Below are 23,139 nucleotides of genomic sequence, written 5' to 3' on the forward strand. Positions count from 1 at the left end.
CATATATAGTAGAAGAATATTGTCATCTGTATGGTCTTTAAAGGTCCTGAAAATTTGTTTGACTGTGTTGACCACAGCACTCTGTAGAAAATTGTTCCTTCCTACAGCTGTCCACCTAGATATGCAACAATTTTAAAACTACTGCACAATGACTTGACAGCTTTAGTGACCAGAAATGGAAATATTATACTGCCTATTTGAAATAATGCCTGGTGTTAAAATGAGCTGTCTGTCAGTATGACAACTTTCTTCTCTGTCTACATTCAGCTATCCTATAGATAGATGAATGTCAGATTATGACTGGAATAAAAACTACACATTACTTGTAGTGTGGGCAAATAGCAGGAAAGTTAAAGGGGGGAGGCACTGTCATGAGTGGTAAAATACCAGTGGTTATAGGATTCAGAAAAGACCCTTTTTTAGGGTAGGGAGGACAGAAAGAAAGCAAATTTTAAGAAGGGTTAGAACTGAGACAAACCTTCAGTTTGAGAAAGAAATCAAAAAACATAATTCCAACTTATTACATCAGCATAAACAGCCATTGGTTAAGAATTTTCAACTGCCAGCAGATATTTTAACTCCACCCAATTTTAGCTCAGTCAATGTGAAATGTCAGCTATCTTTATTGCATCAAAATATTCGAGGACTGAGAGATAAAATTAATGAATTAACTATCTGCATAGATGAATTAGAGTCTTCAAACCCAGCTGACATAATCTGCCTCTCTGAACATCATGTGACCACTGGTATAGAACTTTTAAGTGTTACAGGGTTTAGGTTAGCATCTCACTTTTGTAGATCAGAAATGGAGAAAGGAGGAGTTGCCACATTCATCAGGAACTGTCAGAAATGTAAGAACATAGACATTCATAAATTTTGCCTAGAACAGCATATGGAAGCATGTGCAAAAGAATTAGAATTTCACAAAAAATTCTTCATAATATTAAGTGTATATCGAGCACCTGCAGGTAACTTTAATCTGTTTGTAAACCACCTTGAAGCTGTACTGGCCCATTTAACAACCAAAAACAAAGAAATAGTGGTTGCTGGTGATTTCAATGTAGATTTCCTTAAAGACTCTCCCAATAAGAACTTATTTGAGTTAGTAACACTATCATTCAACTTAATTCCCACTGTAAAGTTCCCCACTAGGATAGCCACTTGCTCACAAACAGCCATTGATAATATCTTTATAGAAAAGTCCCATGAACAAAATTATATTACAAAACCAATAGTCAATGGCCTCTCAGACCATGACATGCAGTTCCTTCTGTTAAATGTTAATACTGAACAGGATATAAAATCTGTCAAATCTGAGCTCAAGAGGGTAGTCAGTAAGCCAAAAATTGATTATTTTAGGACACTCCTCAGAGACATTCAGTGGACTGATGTTTACAGTGCTCATGGCATGAATGAAAAATATAACATTTTTGATAATAAAGTGCTTACCTTATTCGAACACTGCTTTCCCCCAAAACTTACAAAGGTTAGAGCAAAGTCTACAAAGAAGCCATGGATTACTCGAGGAATAGGGGTATCTTGTAAAACAAAAAGAAAACTGTATCTGTCAATCCGAAACATTTCCAATGTTGATGCTATAGCACATTATAAGAAATACTGCAAAATATTAAAGACTGTAATATGGATGTCAAAGCAAATATATTACAAGGAAAAGATAGTCATATCAGATAACAAAATAAAGACAATATGGGATATAGTGAAGGAGGAGACCGGTAGAACCAGACATGAAGAGGAACAAATAGCATTAACAGTAAATGATACATTGGTGACAGATGTGTATTGTGTTGCAGAACTTTTTAACAAACATTTTATAACTGTTACTGAAAAGGTGGGGTTGTCAGGTTCGGTAGATGCTGCTATGGATTACCTTAGACCAGACATTTCAAGTAACTTCCATAATATGAATTTGACCCTCACTACCCCAACAGAAATAATGTCCATCATAAAATCTGTAAAATCAAAAACATCTAGTGGGTATGATGAAATATCAACAAAGTTAATTAAAGAATGTGATTCTGAGCTAAGTAACATATTAAGCTATCTGTGTAACCAGTCGTTTATCAGTGGAATATTTCCTGAATGGCTGAAATATGCTGAAGTTAAGCCACTGTTTAAGAAGGGAGATAAAGAAATAGCATCAAATTTCTGTCCAATTTCACTGTTGCCAGCATTCTCAAAAATTTTCGAAAAAGTAATGTACAGTCGTCTTTATAACCATCTTATCTCAAATAACATACTGTCAAAGTCACAGTTTGGATTTCTAAAAGGTTCTGATATTGAGAAGGCTATCTACACTTACAGTGAAAATGTGCTTAATTCATTAGACAAAAAATTGCAGGCAACTGGTATATTTTGTGATCTGTCAAAGGCATTTGACTGTGTAAATCACAATATCCTTTTAAGTAAACTAGAATATTATAGTGTAATAGGAAGTGCTGCAAAATGGTTCAAATCTTATATCTCTGGCAGGAAACAAAGGGTGTTATTAGGAAAGAGACATGTATCAAGCTATCAGGCATCATCCAACTGGGAACTAATTACATGTGGGGTCCCACAAGGTTCCATTTTGGGGCCCTTACTTTTTCTTGTGTATATCAATGACCTTTCATCAGTAACATTACCAGATGCCAAGTTTGTTTTGTTTGCCGATGATACAAACATTGCAATAAATAACAAATAAAGTGTAGTCTTAGAAAGATCAGCCAATAAAATATTTGTGGACATTAATCACTGGTTCCTAGCCAATTATTTGTCACTAAACTTTGAAAAAACACACTACATGCAATTCAGAACTTGTAAGGGGTGTCCCAAGAGTATATGTCTAACATACGATGACAAGAAGATAGAAGAAGTGGACAGTGTTAAATTCTTGGGATTACAGCTTGATAATAAATTCAACTGGGAGGAGCACACCACAGCACTGCTGAAGCGTCTTAACAAATCTCTGTTTGCAATGCGAATTTTGTCAGACATAGGGGATATAAAAATGAAAAAGCTGGCATACTATGCTTACTTTCATTCCACAATGTCATATGGGATTATTTTTTGGGGTAATTCATCAAACCAAGCTAAAGTTTTCTGGGCACAAAAACGTGCAGTAAGAGTTATATGTGCTGTGAACTCAAGAACATACTGCAGAAGCCTGTTTAGGGAACTAGGGATACTAACTACTGCTTCCCAATATATTTATTCCTTAATGAAATTTGTCGTTAAAAATATATCACTTTTTCAAACCAACAGCTCAGTTCATGGAATCAATACTATAAGTAAGAATAATCTTCACAAGGATTTAAAGTCACTTAGTATTGTACAAAAAGGTGTGCATTATTCAGGAACACATATTTCCAATAACTTGCCAGCAGCCATAAAAAGCTTAACAACCAATGAAATTCAGTTTAAGAAAAGCCTAAAGGATTTATTGGTGGCCAACTCCTTCTACTCCATTGATGAATTTCGTAGTAAAACCAACTGATTTGTATATAAGTACAACATAACGTCTGCACAATTTCAGTGCAGTAATGTGTTCATTGAAAATTTGTGTGTGTGTGTGTGTGTGTGTGTGTGTGTGTGTGTGTGTGTGTGTGCGTGTGTGTGTGTGTGTGTGGGTGTGTAAGTATAATCTAACTTCTGCACCATTTCAGTGCAGTAATGTGTTCATTGTAAATAAGTATTACAGTAGTTGTATTACATGTTTATTACCTTATAAATAAATAAAAAACTTTTTTATTTTAAATTCAGTGCATTAGTATTTGTAAAATGACTCTTAGTGTTCATTAAAAAATGATCATTCCACTTGGGACCTGTGGAATTGTACGTTAGCTTATTTGTTTTAGTTGTAAATATTTGTCATGTATTGTTGTTTTTCTGACATGTTCCACATCCTGGAGGACCTCCTCACTACGGATCAATTGGAATGAAAGTAAATCCAATCTAATCTAATCTAATGGAAACTTTGTAACTTTATGGTGGGAGTTGCCTTGTAATGACTGTTCAGCAGAAGTCACAATCAAAAAGTGCTCTTCAGGATTTAACTTATTTTGAGATGTTATTTTGATTTCCTGGTGATAGACTTAACAGTGTGTTAGCCATTTGTCATGTTTGCCTGTGATGAAGTGATCTGTTAGCTTGTCACAGCTGTGGGTGGGTGCTGGCCAGTACAGTGAAGGTGGAAAACTGCTAAACGCTCACACTCATTTGTCAGTAAAGTCATGCAGGGTTTCCTACAAAATTTATACTGCTCTTTAGCTCCTGAATACTAACAAAGACCAAACAGATGAAATAATCAGTTAAGTCAACTTAGCTGACAATCAGGAACACATGTCATCACTCAAACTATGAAACAGCAACAGCTGTTCAAGAAGGCCAATAATCTTCCACATGGATCAGGCAATCAGCCTACAAGAGAGACGTAACAAACAATTTCACCTACACATCCTAATGGCAGCCAGCACGCAGTGAGAGAAAATGTGAGTAGCAGACTACAAATAATTGCCCAGTAAAACTATATGAGTTACATGACAGTGGTCCATTTTTAGTGCTTGTGGAGGGCATTGGGGAGCAGACACTACATTTGATGGCACTTGTCAAAAAACTCAGACTGCACAGCAGTAACCTACAAAATCATGTATTGAACTTTTAATCATCTGGGAGGAATTGAATTAGAATTGAGACTGTAAGTGCAGCAACTGCAAACACCCTCATTAGCAGCAAAGTAAACTCTCTAAACAATCTAGGAGCTTACTTACACAAGTTCTTAATAACAACACATGGCACAATTTGACACGCAATGTTGACACTTCTCTGACAGATTAGGAGATACTGTTAGAAATTAAATGTGATGTGCTGGTAGTGTCAGTAAGGAGATATTATAAGAAGACCATAGAAGGGGAGGCCCCAACCAGTATCCACAGTTACGTTCTGATCACAGTAGAGGCCATTCTGTGTTACAATACACAGTATAGAGTGCTTTGTAGAGCCTTATATTTACCCAGTGTTGCATGCAACAACTCTTTGCATTATTTATTTATGCATTTATTTATTATTTATTTACCTTTTGTTCTGGTGATCCATGTTGTGACACTATCACAGGATATGGAACATGTCAATTTTTCAAGCTTTTGGCCAGAATTTATGGTAATACATAAAACAAAACAAAAACAGTAAACAGTAACTTAGGTCCCACTACAAAAAATACATTTTAGAGATTACAAAACAAAAACAGTAAACAGTAACTTAGGTCCCACTACAAAAAAATACATTTTAGGGGTAGATAAAGATTACAAAATAATAAGTGTTACAGAGAAATAAATATTGGAAAATATATGTTTACAATAAAAATATTTGGTATTACAAATACAAATTTGGGCATACATATGTAATTTACAATACAAGAAATGTTAAACACTGTAGTTCAGGAACTCTTCTATTGTATAAAATGATCCTTGCAATAGGAACTGCCTTAAGGTGTTCTTAAACAAGAGATCATCATCTACCAAACACTTAATTCTTGAAGGGAGGGCATTAAAAATCTTACAGCCACTGAAATGGACTCCTTTCTGCACCATACCCAGATTTGGCTGTTCATAGTGGATATCATGTTTCCTTCTAGTATTGTGACAGTGATATGCACTATTCAGCTTAAAGATGGATTTTTCTTTCCTTATGAAGCATATCAAAGAGAATATATATTGCACAGTGGATGTAAGTATTTCAAGCTTCTTAAAAAGATTCCTGCATGTGGCTCTAGGATGGACGCCACACATAATCCTTATGGCTCTTTTTTGTACACACGGTACTTTTTTACCCAGTGGCTGATTTCCCCAAAATATAATTCCAAATGCCATAATTGCATGAAAGTAACCATAATACGCTAACTTCATGGTTTCCATATTTCTATAAGAAGAAACAATGTGCAATGCATATGTTGCTGAACTTAGTCTTTTGCATAGATCCAGGATGTGATTTGACCAATTCAGTTGGCTATCAATATGCAAGCCTAGGTATTTTGAGGAATCTACCCTGGTTATTGTCTGCTCACTTATTTTTACTACTATTTCCTCATCTTTGGATGTTGTGTGGAACTGAATGTAGTTTGTTTTACAGTAATTTAAAGAAAGACCATTAATGTTAATCTAGTTCACCAGTTAATTTAAAACCTTATTTGCTGTTACCTCAAGTTTATCTACTGAATTATCAATAAGTAGTGTAGTGTCATCAGCAAAAATGGTGAATCTGCAATATTACGTACAGAGAGGGAGATCATTTACAAATATAATAAAAAGTACGGGGCCCAGAACTGAGCCCTGCAGTACTCCACATGTGATGGTACCCCATTTTGAAGGTAATGGGACACCATCTTAACTATCTACTGCAACTTTTTGTTTCCTGTTTGACAGATATGAGTCAAGCCATTTCCCTGCTGCACCACTTATACCGAGATATGCAGCTTTTTGTAAAAGAATTTGGTGATTTACACTGTCAAATGCTTTTGTTAGTTCACAAAATATGCCAATCACTTTCAGTTTTTTGTTGATAAATTCCAAGGGTTTGCCAGTAAATGCAAATACTGCATCTTCTGTTGACAAACTTTTCTGAAATCCAAACTGACTTTTGCTGAACATATTTTGTTCACTGAGATGCTTAACTATCCTGGCATGCATTAGTTTCTCTAAAACCTTTGAAAAGCTTGTCAGTAGTGATATTGGCCTTTAGTTAGCAGTATCTGTCTTATCCCTCTTCTTATACAGCGGTTTTACAACTGCATACTTAGCCTCTCAGGAAATATTCCTTGCTTAAGTGACGCATCAAAAATGTGGCAAAGGACTTTACTTACATGGCTGGAGCAGTATTTTAATAATTTGATAGAAATGTTGTCAATTCCAGCAGAATTTTTACTTTTCAGGGATTTAATAACTCTTTCAATTTGTTGAACAGTGACTGTTTTTACCTTCATGAGTTTTATTGAACCAGGTACTCTAGCTTTCAAAAGATTGATGGCTTGCTTCATGGACCCATGTAAAACTATTTTTTCTGTTACTGTTAAAAAATTGTTGTTGAATGTGTCTGCAACTGTTTTTAGATCGCTAACAAGATTACCCTCACTTTTGATTTGGATATTTTCACTACAAACTGCATTTTTCCCCGTTTCCTCCTTTACAAATTTCCAGATAGTTTTTACTTTATTGCTCAAGTTGTCAATTTCTGCCTTCAAGCACATGTTCTTTGCTGCCTGAATGGTCTTATTCAGAACTTTATTGTACATTTTATAGTGTGTAATGCTCCTGTTATCATTTGATCTCCTGGCTGCAGCATATAGGTTTCTTCCTGTTTTTCAAGAGATTTTGATGCCTTTAGTAATCCAAGGCTTGTTTCCAGATTTGAACAGGTTTTCTGTCACTGATTTTTTAGGAAATGCTTCTTCAAAAAGGCTTGTAACTTCATTGATAAATATATTAAATTTTGAATTATCATCAACTGCAGCATATACAAGAGACCAGTCCACAAGCTGTAATTGCTGATTAAAGGTTTCAGTGGTGTGTCTGTCTATAATCCTAAATGTTTTCCAAATGAAATTTTCTTTTCTTTGTACATTCATTTGGTTTAGAGTTATGAATTGCCCTTCATGATCAGAGAGACCATTTATAATATTTTTCATGGTCAAATTATTGCAAATATCCTTATCTACAAATACATTATCTATTAAAGTGCTAGAACTGGCAGTTACTCTAGTTGGAGTGTCCACTACTGGTACTAAATTGTAACAGTACATTAAATGTTCAAAGTCTGTTTTGTTTCTATTTTCTGTTAAAAGGTCCACATTGAAGTCACCCATAACAATGATGGATTTAGTTTTCCTACATAGGTGGGACAGAAGTGATTCAGTTTGTCTTAGAAATACATTTAGATTTCCAGCAGGTGCCCTGTAAACAGCCTGAACAATAACAGTTGCACTGTCTGCTGTTAACTCGATGTCACACACCTCAAAATGTTGTTCATCACAGTATTTGCTTAAATCTAAGGATTTATACACTATATTATTTTTTATAAATAATGCAACACCACCTTTTTCCATAACAGATCGACATAGTAACAAACAATGCAACAGCCAAACAAGATGCAGTCACTCCTGGTACACACAGCATTTACATGTGTCCAAAAATGCACTTCCTGTCTGTGCCCACTGCCATGTGGCCACAACGCCATAAATAAAACAGGTCCTGATTACTTAAAACAAAAAGAAATGAAACACAGAATGGCTTATAATGACACCAGTTATTGAGAATCTCTGGAATTATACCAAACCAACCAACCCCACTACCACAACAACAGAGAATAGTCTTGCAGTCATCAATGACACATATACAAGGTGAAACCCCTCAGAGTCATGTTGATAAGTAACACAAAACACAACAGTTGCTGTGGTGCAGCAATCAATGCCCAGCAACACCAATACAAAGAAATTCATATCATCTGCGACCTCAGCAGACCATTACTAGTGAACAAATGAAAAAAACCTCCTAATTAATAACATCCACACTATCATCCTTTGTGTTTTACAACAACTTGCTCTAGCCATGCCTGTGGATTCTCATACTGTAGCAGAATTTGTTACTGATCTGCTCCCTTTGCTTTCTTTAAAAGATAGCAAAAGTTGTCAGGAGTATACTACGATAGAATACAATGTTACTTATATCCAATAAAGAGAGTCTCATCCACTGCATGAGAAAACAAATTCTCACTCTGTGCCATTTCTAAAACATAGCTCAAGCCCATACAGGACTTCCAATTCTCTGACTATTACAACATTAGAAGTGAAACTTCCTGGCAGATTAAAACTGTGTGCCAGACCAAGACTCGAACTCAGGGCCTTTGCCTTTCACTGGCAAGTGCTCTATCACTTGCCTGCAAAAGGGAAAGGTCCCAAGTTTGAGTCTCAGTCCGGCACACAGTTTTAATCTGCCAGGAAGTTTCATATCAGTGCACACACTGCTGCAGAGTGAAAATTTCATTCTGGAAACATCCCCCAGGCTGTGGCTAAGCCATGTCTCCACAATATCCTTTCATCCAGGAGTGCTAGTTCTGCAAGATTTGCAGGAGAGATTTTGTGAACTCTAGAAGGTAGGAGACGATGTACTGGCAGAACTGAAGCTGTGAGGATGGGTTGTGAGCCGTGCTTGGGTAGCTCATTTGGTAGAGCACTTGTCCATGAAAGGCAAAGGTCCCGAGTTCAAGTCTCAGTCTGGCACACAGTTTTAAACTTCCAGGAAGTTTCATATCAGTGCACACTCCACTGCAGAGTGAAAATTTCATTCTGGAATCATTAGATGTGACAGAAACAATCGGTAAGAGGGGTAGCTATACTTGTGAAAGAAAGTATTCCTTACAATATTCTTGAACTAACAAGCTGCAGCAATATCCACACAAACCTCAAAGATCGACCTGAATTTACTGGATATCTACAGCTCTACTAACACATTCATTTCAGGCACTGACATTACATCGTTGTTACAACAATGTGGCCATTCACTGCTTGTACATCACACATTACGGGGATGTGAGTATGGGTGATCACATAAGTGAGCTATTAATGACAATCCTGGAAGACAAAAACCTAGTGCTACTAAATGATGGCTCCCCCACAGGAATAATCCCAACATTACTGACAAGATCAGCAATAGACGTTAACTTTGCTTCCCTTCATCTGACACTACTAACAATCTGGGAATTAAAAATACATCCTTTCGGTTGGAATCACCTGCCAAACATTTTCAGACTTTACCTGGCTCAGAGGAAGAACAATGCTGAGTCTACCCTGCACACAGATGGAATGTCAGGAAAGGAATAAATATGCTGACTGATTGTAAGCAAGTGTCACACAATTAAAGATAGCTGAAATTCTAGTTTCCAATTATTCTAAATTAACATATGCCATTGTAAGATAATTCTCCAACAGAAACTATTTTGCATTACAAACAGAGCCAGTTCTGTGTGGTGGGATACAAAATATAAGAGAGTCATCAACAAATGTGAAGGAAGCATTGAGGAAGTGTAAGAGACATAGTGCCAAACAAAACTACATCAGCCTGGAAAAAGTGCAAGTGGAAAAAAGTGTTTTTTGAAAAATAATGAGAAGGAGGATGGATTGGAAAACCTTCCATAACTCCATAACTAAGGATACTACAATGTCAAGTGTGTGGAAGAAGGTGAAGGTCTCCAACTACCCCTTGATACCTCACCATTAAAATTCACTGCCTGTGAGCTGTGTTATGGAATAGATGTTACAAAAGCAGACACCTAACTCTGTCAAACATCCACCTATCCCAATGACAGTCACTCTCTTCTACAGCCATTCAAACTGGAGAAAGCTTTTCCACCTGGCAAAAATACAGCCCCCATCCCAGATAATATCCACTAAGATATTCTATCATTTCTGCCATATGAAGGACACCAATATCTTCTCCACATTTATAACAAAAGTCCATGACATATTCCTTAATAATCAGGTGACTTTTCACAAAGGGAAAGGTACTAGAAATATTATCTTGTATCTGGCTAGTGACACACATCTCTTTTTCAGCTGAAATGCATACACACTAGGTTTGTTTCTGGACCTAAATAGCACCTATGATAAGAATAGTCATTTTATTGTCATTCGGCCATTACAGCAATAGGCAACATCAGGCATATAATACAATATAACTGTTAATTCAAAGGAAACAAGAGGCCTGTCATTAATACTACAAATTTATATTGCATTTGAAATAACCATTTATGTCATAGAATGGGTGAGCAAGTAGCCATTCATGCAGTTTTTGTTTGAATGCTTGTTTAGGTTAGCACACTGGACTCGCATTCGGGAGGACGACGGTTCAATCCCGTCTCCAGCCATCCTGATTTAGGTTTTCCGTGATTTCCCTAAATCGTTTCAGGCAAATGCCGGGATGGTTCCTTTGAAAGGGCACGGCCGATTTCCTTCCCAATCCTTCCCTAACCCGAGCTTGCGCTCCGTCTCTAATGACCTCGTTGTCGACGGGACGTTAAACACTAACAACCACCACCACTTGTTTAGGTAGTTCTTGTACATATTGTGGAAGCTTATTAAATGATTTGTGCCCCATCAGTTCATAGCTGTTAAGTGACTTTGACAGCCTGTGGTAAGGAGTATAAATGCATCTACTCCTTCTTGTGTTGTAGAAATGTATATCGTCTCTGTGTTTTGCTTCCGGTAACTTCTTTTTGTACGGAGTAAAACATAGTAAATATATAGGCTTATTACAGTCATGATTTTTTGGTCAGAGAACAATGGTTTGCAGTGTGCGTTATATGGAGAACCAGTAATTATCCTAATGGTTTTCTTTTGTAGTATTAGGATGTTGCACACAGAACTCGAGTTCCCCCATAAAATAATACTATATGATAGGATGCTTTGGAAAAATGCAAAATACTACAGTCCCACATAATTCCATAAGTTTCCATAGCAAATACATCACTCTAGATAATTTACCACTAATATATTGTACATGTTGACCCCAGGATAATTTTTCATCTGTATATACCCCTAAAAACTTAATACAACTGGGATCATCTAATGGAGGCTTGTCTTTTAGACTAAAAACCATCTGCTGCATTTTGTTATAATTCAGTGGGAAGCCATTGTCTCTGCAACACAAGCTTTGAGGCTACTGAAATCATTACTACAATGAAGGAACGTTGTATCATCTGCATATAGTACCGCCAATGACAATGAATGATGGCAGATCATTAATCATTATTAGGAACATAAAAGGCCCCAGTACAGATCCCTGTGGTACACCTATTTTAACTAATTCAGTACTGGACTTTTCTTTACCTACACAAACAGCCTGCTTGGGATCCTGTAGGTATGATTTTAATAGTTTAAGGCTGTTACCACCAATGCCATAGTACTCCATTTTTTCTAGGAGTCTACACAGTCAAAAGCTTTACTTAGATCACAAAAGGTGACTTGAGCAAATCCTTTATCCTCAAATACTTGATATATGTGTTTGACTACTGGGTCTATAGCATCAAAAGCTGACAAGTTTGGCCTAAAACCATACTGTGATTCCCTAATTATTCCTGCATTTTCAAAGTACATGGATAACTGTTGGTATATTTCACATTCAAACACTTTAGAGAGAGCTGGGACTATGGAAATGGGTCTGTCACTTGAAGGTGAGTTAATATCTCCTTTTTTATATATTGGGACTACTCTAGACACTTTTAACTCATCAGGAAAATATCCCTCAGATATACACTCATTTATGGAGTATGTTAAAGGATACACAATACCATCTATTACTTTTTTTCGAATGTTACAAAAAATGTCATATATGTCTACACTCTCAGATGATTTCAGATGTTTAACTATTTTTAAGATGAGACTAGGTGGGACCTCAGAGAAGGTAAACATACCTGTATTTACTAGTGTTTTACAAACATTTTAGAATGAATATCAGATGAGCTAATCACAGGTTTGGTGATAGCATTTCCTACTTCTTGAACTGATTTAATAAAGAAATAATTGAATTTCTGAAGGCATATACTGATTTTTCTGTTTCTTTCCTCTTTAGTAACACTATTTATTAGTTTCCACACAGCTTTGCATTTATTCATGGAATTCTCAATACTGCTGAAGTTGTGTGCTCTTTTGGCTTCCACAATGGCTTTTTTGCACTTATTCCTACAATGAATGTGATGAGAACCTGGAGAAGAGACAGAAATTGTGGCAGAAATGGAACTCCACAAAAGATCCTCAAGATCTTGACAATTTTAAAATCCAGAGAAGAGAAACAGCTAAGCTTTTCCGTAATAAAAAAAGAAGACAATTTCAGGATAACCTAGAACAGATTGAGGAAGACTTTAAAAGAAATAATTCTAGAGATTTCTACAAAACTTTTAGAAAACAGCTAACCAAATACCAATCCCCAAATTTATGTTTTAAAGATGAAGAGAACAAGCTAGGTTTGACAAACAAGACTAATTGTGAAATATTAGCAAAATATTTCGAGAATTTACTAAATTGTGAACCCCCCAAAGATAAAATGAGTTTTGAAAACCACCGAAATACTAATACCGAGTCAAAACCTCCAGACGCTGAAGAAATAAAACACATAATACACAGTCTAAAAAACAATAAAGCCCCAGGTGAAGACTCCATAGTACCAGAAATCCTAAAAATAATGGATACCAACCTCCCACAAGTTTTGGAACATATGTTTAAGAAGATCTGGGACGAAGAAAGAATTCCTGAAGACTGGCAGTGTGCCCTGATACACCCACTACACAAAAAGGGGGATAAGATGAATGTTAATAATTATAGAGGGATCTCGCTACTACCAGTAGGATACAAAATTTTGTCAAGGAAATTACTTCAAATCGTGGAGCCAGTTCTGGATAAAAAAATAGGTGAATATCAAGCAGGTTTTAGACAAGGTAGATCCTGTGTTGAACAAATATCTAACCTGAAAACACTAATTCATTACAGAATCTCAAGAGGCCAGAGATTTGCAATAGTATTTGTAGATTTCAAAAAAGCATACGACTCGATAGATAGAGAAACACTACTGAAAGTATTGGAAGAATTTGGGGTCGATAAGAAAACAATTCAAATTATCAAACAGACGCTAACAAACAGTAAGGCCAAAGTTAAATTTATGGGTGAAATTTCAAGGAAGTTCGAAATTAAAACAGGTGTTAGACAAGGTGATGGTTTATCCCCAATCCTCTTCAACTGCGTACTGGAAAAGATATTGAGAATATGGAAAGAAGAACTCAAAGGCACCAAGAATGACATCAGAATTGGAACAAAAAAAGAAAAAATAGAAGTGGACTGTTTAGCTTTTGCAGACGATCTGGCAATAATTACAGAAAACGAAGAAATAACTCAGAATTACTTGGAGAAACTACAAGAAGTTTCGGCCAGAGCTGGACTGCAGATTTCATTTGAAAAAACCGTGTATATGTCTAATCATAGAAATAACAAGAAAAATCTTATTACTAAATACGGCAATATTAAGAGAGTAGAAAAATTTAAGTATTTAGGTGAAATAATCCAAGTGAATGGTTTAGACAAGAGTGCAAACCAGGCGAGAGCAAGGAAAATGGAATTTGCTTTTCAAAAAACCAAAGACATATATAACAAAAAAAACATTTCGATTCAAGCTAAATTAAGACATTATAAAACTGTCATTAGACCAGAATGCCTGTATGCATCGGAGTGCCTAACTCTTAACAAAAAGGGGGAAATAGAAAACATGGAAAGGAAAGAAAGGAAAATTTTGAGAAAAATTTTAGGACCGAGAAAGATTGGAGAAGAGTACAAGCTAAAGAGTAATAAGGAAATATACAAAACTATTGAGAAAGTGAGTGATGCAATGCGTAAACGCAGACTAATGTTTTATGGTCACCTGTCGAGGATGGATGGAAACAGACTAACAAGAAAAGTGTTTGAACATAGTAACAGGAACGAAAAAACCAACAATAAATGGATACAGATGGTGAAAAAGGATTTGGCCTATTTTAATGTCACCCGTGAGTCAATCAGGGACAGGAAAAAGTTTAGACAAATAGTGAACGAAATTAAGTGTTTTCCAGAAGAAACGAAACTAAAGAATAATAACAGGAAATGGTCGGAAGAGCGGAGGAGGAACCATTCGAAAATGATGAGGAAATATTGGGAAGAGAGAAAAAAGATCAAAAAGCCGGGCAAGTGAATTGTTGAACATGGTCCAAAGATGGCCGAAATCGAAAGAAGAAGAAGAAGAAGAACGTAGGCTGATCTGGCATGGTCGGTCTTCAGATTTTTATGTATACTGTGCAACAACGTAACTTGGTTTTTCAGATTTGTTAGTTTTGCAGTAGGCCATGAGGTTTGTTTGTTTATATCCTTGCCTTTGGAGCCTTTGTCAGTTATTAAATTGTGGCAAAAACGCTTTGAGAAACCTTTCAAATATTAGTTTTGCTGACAGATCTTTACATAGACTATGATTTGTGTCACCAGACCATTGGCCAAACCAGTCTCTGTTAGCAAGGGACTTACAAAACCTGTCAATTTTATCATTTGTGATGGATCTAGTGATTACCATTTTGGGACAGACTTATCAATCTTATTCCTATCAGCACAGAACCTACTTATGTAATTTAATGATACAGAATCATGATCTGAGAATGGGAATACTGTCATATCACATGATTCTTCCGTAGTATTGAAACTGACAAAGATATTGTCAAGACATGCTTCATCTCTTGTGGGTATATTATTGATAAAGTGCAGAGTGTACTGTCTTAGAAGATTTTTGAGCTCCGTGACACTACATTTGGTTGTTGTTACATCAAAATCTGCATTCAAATCTCCACCTATTACAATGTCATAATGTAACCATTTTGTCTTTCTATATACTGGTACATCTAACAGCATGTCCAGTTTTTCTAAAAATACACTAATTATACCCTTAGGTGATCTGTCTAAGGCTATTATTACTAACTTAAAATTGTCACTAACTATACCAGTGGCCTCAAAATTCTGATAGCACACAAATAGTCTAGATCCAACCTATTAATTCAGTGACTGAGTGACTGGTTAGTGTACAATGCCACACCACCCCTTTTATGCACTTTTCTACAGTAACCATTTGCTATTTTATATTTATCAAATTTGATAGCTGTAAGTTCACTCTCTGTTGCCCATTGTTCACTCAGACAGAAAATATCAAATTTGTTCTCTTGTCTAAAATTATTTACAACAAAGTCTTTGTCTTTGGCTCCTTGAATATTCAGGTAGCAAATTTTAAGATCAGAATTGTTATTGTCTTTAGAATGAACAGTTTGTTGAGGATCTATAGTATCTTTTACACTACCTATTTTATGGGCTTCTTTGTCTTGCTGTGTTCCACTAAAAATCATGTAGACGGAAAGGCACTGATTTCCACTTACCCACAACACCTGATACTGCTTCTTCTCCTGTAGTTCTCTTCCCTCCTTTTGGCGGGGATGTAGCTATTTTGCTGATGTAACTTCTGCTGCAGTTTGTAGAGGTACTTCTATAGCTGGTACATTTTCTACTACTGTTTCTGATGATGCCAATTGTAACAATGATGGTTCCCATTCTGATGCTGATGTAGGCCTAATTTCTTCCAGAGATGTAGCCAGAGATGTTTCTTCCTCATATGCTGTTGGTGCATTCTCCATTTGTTTTGTCATTGGCAATGAACCTATTGCAGGTAGTGCAAGTTTTTTGTGCATGTCTACCCCTACCGCTTTTATTGCTTGGAGAATTTCTTTGGCCAGCACTTTCTTGACTAGCTGATTTCAGTGCAGTCCATGTCTTGTAAAATGCTCTCTGACAGAGCTGGTTGCCTCAATGAAGGTTGTGATAATGTATTACTCTGAGTGCTAGCCACAAAACTAAAAAAAATGGTTCAAATGGCTCTGAGCACTATGGGACTCAACATCTTAGGTCATTAGTCCCCTAGAACTTAGAACTAGTTAAACCTAACTAACCTAAGGACATCACACACACCCATGCCCGAGGCAGGATTCGAACCTGCGACCGTAGCAGTCCCGCGGCTCCGGACTGCAGCGCCAGAACCGCTAGACCACCGCGGCCGGCACAAAACTAAAGGAACAGCACATACCCTACACATTTACAGAACAAGTGTTATTTTTTTCTCTTTGATTGGTTACTACTGGTCATACATGAAGGGCTATCATAGGACCATGGACAATGTGTATGGGATTGCTGCAAGGATCTGTTTTGACACCTCTTGTGATTATATTTACTCCATTGACCCACATAGGACATTCCTGTAGAAGGTGAGAGTTTTTCAGTACATAGAAAATATATATATTGACTTGGAAAGTACATCCCTAGAAGACTGCAAGTCATAACTGGCAATTGTAATGTTCATTCTCCAAGAGTGGATAACCCAGAAGGTACACTCAAAATATGTGGCTAAGAAATGGAAGATTGCTGTCAACATAATCAGAGCTATGACAGGATTAGGATGGGGCTTGAACATTTTGATAGCACTTGCACTTTACTGTATGATTATGATTGATTATGGAAATGGTTGTTATTGTTCTGCACCTGATAGTTACCTCAACAGGATTATAAATGCCAATATAAAGCACAGAGAATTTGCACTCTACTCTACAAATACACTCTCGGTTGAAGCACACGAACCTCATATCCATCTATGCTGGTGGTATCCCTGTGGCAAATTTCTGCTTAATTCGAATCAATGTGGATACAACAATCTGAAATCAGTCACTTTATCCTCACCATACAGTGTTTAACTGAATGATTCTGGATCATTAGAACTGTTCCTCCCAAGCCCAGGCATATTTAGACCTCAGAAAATATCAAAGAAGGTCATTAGAGCACCTAGACAAAATAATTTTAGTGTCCCATACCCAATGAAATTGTCTAAGGTGAATATAATAACTGGTATCACCTTTGACTATGAGACTCACATTAACAATAAAACTTTGGTGCAGTTTATAAAACAGTGTCTGGAAGCATTATCTATCTGCACTTACAACTGCAAACCCAGTGACTCTGTCAATAGTGTGAACTGCACGCCATATTTGCAGAAGTCTGGGCTATTCAAATTATAATTGGTGTTCAATAAGTAATAATAATAAAAAAAAAGTGCTCCATCTTCAGGCCACGAGTGGTCTACCTGGACCATCTGTCCGCCGTATCATCCTCAGTGGAGGATGCAGATAGGAGGGGCGTGGGGTCAGCACACCGCTCTCCCGGTCGTTATGACGGTATTCTTACTGAAGCCACTACTATTCAATCGAGTAGCTCCTCAATTGGCATCACGAGGCTGAGTGCACCCCGAAAAATGGCAACAGCACACGGCAGCCTGGACGGTCACCCGTCCGAGTGCCGACCACGCCCGACAGTGCTTAACTTCGGCGATCTCACGGGAACCGGTGTATCCACTGCGGCGAGGCTGTTGCCTCAATAAGTAATACGACACATTTTTTTCTTGGCCAATTTCAGATCAAATAATGTGAAACACTTTACGGGACATCGTGGAATATTCCAGCTTCAGCACCTACAGTTTCATGGAGTTCCGACAGGTGTCGGTGCTGTATGCAGCCTTCAAAGTGGCATCTGTAACAGAGGCACATTCCAAGCAGAGAGCTGTCATTGAGTACCTCTTGGCAGAAAACCAAACCACTGCAGATATTCACAGGCACTCGCAGAATGCCTACGGAGACTCGGCAGTGAACAAATGCACGGTGAATCATCAGTCGACATGTCTGTCATCATCACAACGAGGTTATGCAAACCTGTCCAATATCCTGTGTGCCAGCTGGCTGCACACAGCTGTGATTCCTGTGGTGTTGGAATATGTGGACACTCTCATTTGAGGTGGCTGATGGCTCACAAACGAGTACCCCACTACACAAATGGACATCTCTGTTGGCAGTGTTGGCACAATAATCCTCCAATTGGGATACTCAAAGGTGTGTGCCTCGTGGGTTCCTTTCCACCTAACAGAAGAACATAAAGAGCAAAGAAGGACTATCTACGTGAAATTGCTTGTGTATTGCAAGGCTGTTCATGACAATTTCTTGTCAAACGTCATTGCAGGTGATGAAGCATGAGTTCATCACTTCAAACCTGCAACAAAATGGCACCACATCAGCTCTCCTACAAAGAAAAGTTTAAAGCCACAACTTCAGCTGTAATGTCATGGCAGGGTTCTTCTGGGAATCTAAATGGGTTATTTTGCATGCTGGAATCCCTCATGGTGCAACAACCAGCTCTGAAGTGTATTGTGCTACCATCAGGAAATTGAGGAAATGACAACAAAGAGTTCATCACCACAGTAATTCAAACCAAATTCTTCTGCATGACAATGCAAGGCCTCACACAAGTGAGGAGCTCACAGTACTTTCCTGAACTGTTCTTCTTCATCCACCATACAGCACAGATCTTGCAACTTCCAACTTCCATCTGCTTGGCCCAATGAAGGATACACTGCACAGGAAGCAGTACCTGGGTGATGGGGAGGCTATTGATGCAAAAAGATGTCAGTCCCAATGTTGGTACGTAGAGTGGTACCGTGTGGGCACACAGGCCCTCCCAGTAATGTGGCATAAGGCCATTACATTGAACAGAGATGATGTTAAAAATATGGTTTTGTAGCCTAAAGGTAGGGAATAATATGGTGTATGGGCATCCTGAATAGAGCAAACCTCTTTTCAGAATAAAAATGTCTTGCATTACTTATTGAATACCCTCATACCAGCAATGGCAACCGTCCTAAGCGTAGAATTCTCTGCTCAAATATGACAGCATGTCTTTATTTCCTGTTCACTGACTCTTTACCTGCTCTAAGAATATTTAAAAATTTTAGCACCTGTTTGACCGAAAACCCAGTCGTATAAGATTATCGAAGAGTTGAAATCATCGTGTGAAGAAGGCTATTCTGTTAATGTTGCTTGGGTGAAATCACACTGTGGAATTACTAGCAATGAAGCTGTCAACTGCCTTGACAAGTAAGCTGCTCTGACAGGGCAAACCACCTGGGCAGCTATCTCAAGTATGGATTACTAACATGTCCTACACAGACACATCACAGAAGACTGGCAACAAGAACAGAAGGAAACAACAAGACAAGGGCAAGAAGTATGCTACAGATTAGCCACCAGTCCCCTATTCCGTGAAGTCTCATACAAATTCATTGGCTAGGCACCTCACCTCTGTAATAGCCAAACTCAAATTTAACCACAGATGTTTCCACAAACAATTTCACAGAGTGTATGTCATAGAGACACCTTTCTGCTACCATGGAGATGAAGAGGTTATTCCATCAATATATGTATATTTTATGCAAGTATGAACTGGCTGTATGGTGTAAGATAAAGGTCAATAAATTCAATTACAATATACTTTAAGGCAAATAATATAAACCATAGAGATTCAGTGTGCTAATGACAATATCATTCGTACACAACCTAAGGAAGCACTGTAGACATTTCACAATACATTAACAAAGCCATAACTTATGCTGGATGTAAGTTAAACACTGGGAGTGCCAAACTCTAATATCTACAAACTATTGGTGATGAATCACCTAACATAACAGGTAGATGACGACTCATACAGAATGTTGACTCCTTTCCATAAGTGACAAGTTTTCTATCTATGAAGGCTAACATTGATGTCAAAATCCACATACATCTGGGAGTGCTTAATAACCATGATATGAGATATATATATGAGACAAGGGCAACTTTCTGGCAAAGCACTAAAATTCTTGAAACGTTCTACCAATTTTGCCTCAGAAACATCAGCAAAAGTACTTGGCAGGATAAATTCACATACACCAGTACTCTAAAGATGCTAGTGGTACTAGTATATGGATTACACTACCTCAGCATCAAATCCAGTGGGTTTATATGTAGTTCATATGCATGAGCACAACATCCTGATGAAGAAGAGGTTCCAAGAGGGCTTTTTAGATAATCAAAAGCAATTTACTATCATTACTGACAACCAGGGAACATATGCCCTCTGCTGACTAAGCTGGAGATGAAGTATTTACATCTACATCTGCATCTCTACTCCACAAGCCACTTACAGTGTGTAGCAGAGGGTACTTCTGAAATTACTATCTGAACACCACCTTCCCTGTTCTATTTGTGAATGGCACATGGTTATGAATGACTGTCAATAAGCATCTGCATTAGCGCTAATTCCTCAGATTTTCTCATTCTGGTCATTTGCAAGATGTATATGGTAGCAAGTATTATGTCGTTTGACTTTCCCGGAACATTTGTCAAAGAGTAACATTCTGAAGAACAGAGATATCATGCTGCAGTAGAAAAATGCAAAGAAGAAAACAGAGAGAAGCACAAATGGTTAATGGCACAGCACAAGTGCCATCACATCTGCTTGTAATCAGTGAAGTATGATGTGCATATCACATGACAGACTGATAAGGACAATAAAAACCTATTCATAAAAGAAGACTTCTTACTCCTTTAAAAAAGATCAGTTAATACAAATTTTGACGACAATAATGTATCTCACTCATACTTATTCAGAAAGATGTTTTAAAATTCTACTATCATTGGTGTAGGTCAAGATTTCTTCTTCCTGGTTCATCATAGAATCAATGGATTTCATGATATAACTCCTTAATCCAGTTTCCAATAAGAGGGTCACAATCTGACATGACTCATGAATTGTTGTGGCTACATCTTGCAGATCCAATAAATGCTAGCAGAGCCTCATTAACATCTTGGATTAGATCACCTGATAAGCACACTGAGTGAATGCTCATAAATTTTCTTCTGCATTTGGCAACTAATTAACTAAGGGGATCCATTACCTGCCTAATGATGGAGCTACCATTAATTACAAAACAAGTTCACTGAACCTTATCATATCCCCCAAACATGTTATCTTCACTCCCAACAGGTGAGGCAACTAATGCTGATAAGTGTTCAAAACCATTTCAATGCTCAACTAAATATGCACATGACATGAATTCAGTGCAAACCGCTGCTGATAAACATGAAATCCAGGTTTGATTCCTGGGTTGGCACAAATTATTGATTGTCACTACATATTCATTATGTAGCAGGTTGAGCATACATGACTGGTTTCTGCTGGCTTCACTTTATGTCACTGAATCTTCATTCATTTCATCTCCACCAATCCACAAATTTCATTTCCTTTAATTCATTTTCTATATACTCCTCAAGGCTGAGAACACCACATAACTTCACCAACCCCATTTCCCCAGTTGTGTCATTCATAAATAAACCATGGAAGGATTTCTGGTAGTAGTGTCAGGAAACATGTGTGGAAGCACCAGCAAAACCAAAAGTTTGGATATGACCTAAACGTGCGCTCACATAACCTAATGGTTAACACAACTTCATATAAGCTGGAAAACTACATTTCTTTCCTAGTCTGGCACAAGTTTCAGTTCCATTACATAGTTATTATATTACATGCTCAGTGTATCTGAACAGTTTGTACTGCTCAAGCTGATGTAGTGGTTCGCACACTGGGCTCACATTTGGAAGAATGGCAGTTCAAACCTCCACCTGGCAATCCAGTTTTAGGTTTTCCATGATTTCCCTAAAATAGTCCAGGCTGGGATTGCTTCTTTGATAAGGATATGGGGGGTGATTTCATTCCCCACCCATTTGTAATCTGAGTTTGTGGTCCATCTGTAATGATCTTGGGTATTAATAACCACTTGAGCCATATTTTGGTCCTTTATTACTGTACCACTACCAGTTTTGTAGCATTAAAGTCAAATCTTCAGGTGACATATATTACAACATTGTAGCATTGTGATGACCTCACTATCAATGGAACATTAAACTCTACTCTTCCTTTATTGGGCGGTTTTTACTGATTTCATTTTTATGTCATTGCATTGTCAGTGATTTCATTCCCATTGATCCATTCATTTTATTTCCATGTGTTTAGGAAGATTTTACTGAAGGAGCAAGTCATTCAAAATCCAGTTCAAGAGTAACCAACTAAACAGGGTGAACCACCTCAAATTTGCACCACAAATATTGCGGAAATGGAAAGTGCTATTGATGTGCGGTTTTCATAGAATGGATTGATAGCCAGGGGCTTGTACTTTTAGTAAATCAACAGATTGTAATAATACTTAGGAAGTGTATTTTTGTTGCAAACATACGCTTTTTTTATAGTGTCCTGCGGTCAGCAGGAAAGAACTAACGATCAAGTTGGAACACACTTCATTTTATGTGAAACGCCTTTTGGCATGCACTTATTTCCAAACGCAAGAACAACAAGAAGCACAACAATTCTGGTTGTGGCAAAAGCCATATAAGAGTACAAGACAATGAAAAGAAAGTTATAACCAAAATAGTACTCTATACAATTACAAAGATACTATTAAGGGCTACAACTAGTGTCTACTAGTAATGCACTGTTTGGCTTTTCGACTAACACAACAGGTGTCACCCAGAGACTGTGTGCGATGGGAGAAAGGATGCCTTCATCTTGTAAGTGGCAAAGTTCCACCTGGAGCCTTTCTTGGAGAGCAAAGGGAATTGGGCAGGCCTTAAAAAACAAGGGACAGC

At 37.4% G+C, this 23,139-nt stretch overlaps 2 protein-coding genes and 1 pseudogene across 3 annotated transcripts in view; 2 read left to right on the plus strand and 1 right to left on the minus strand.

Moving 5' to 3' along the window:
• The window catches only part of LOC126248044 (uncharacterized), a 557,758-nt gene extending 546,779 nt beyond the window's left edge, over nt 1-10,979 (plus strand). The window contains exon 6 of the transcript XR_007545407.1: nt 10,853-10,979. The gene's annotated coding sequence lies outside the window, so the exon portion shown is untranslated. The remainder of the gene's footprint in view (nt 1-10,852) is intronic.
• LOC126248043 (uncharacterized) overlaps nt 1-23,139 on the plus strand; it is a 706,800-nt gene that overhangs the window by 329,583 nt on the left and 354,078 nt on the right. The gene's annotated exons all lie outside the window — the stretch shown is intronic.
• LOC126249899 (5S ribosomal RNA) lies at nt 17,890-18,007 on the minus strand (annotated as a pseudogene).

Source organism: Schistocerca nitens, chromosome 3 (genome assembly GCF_023898315.1).
Source record: "Schistocerca nitens isolate TAMUIC-IGC-003100 chromosome 3, iqSchNite1.1, whole genome shotgun sequence".
Lineage (NCBI taxonomy): Eukaryota > Metazoa > Arthropoda > Insecta > Orthoptera > Acrididae > Schistocerca > Schistocerca nitens.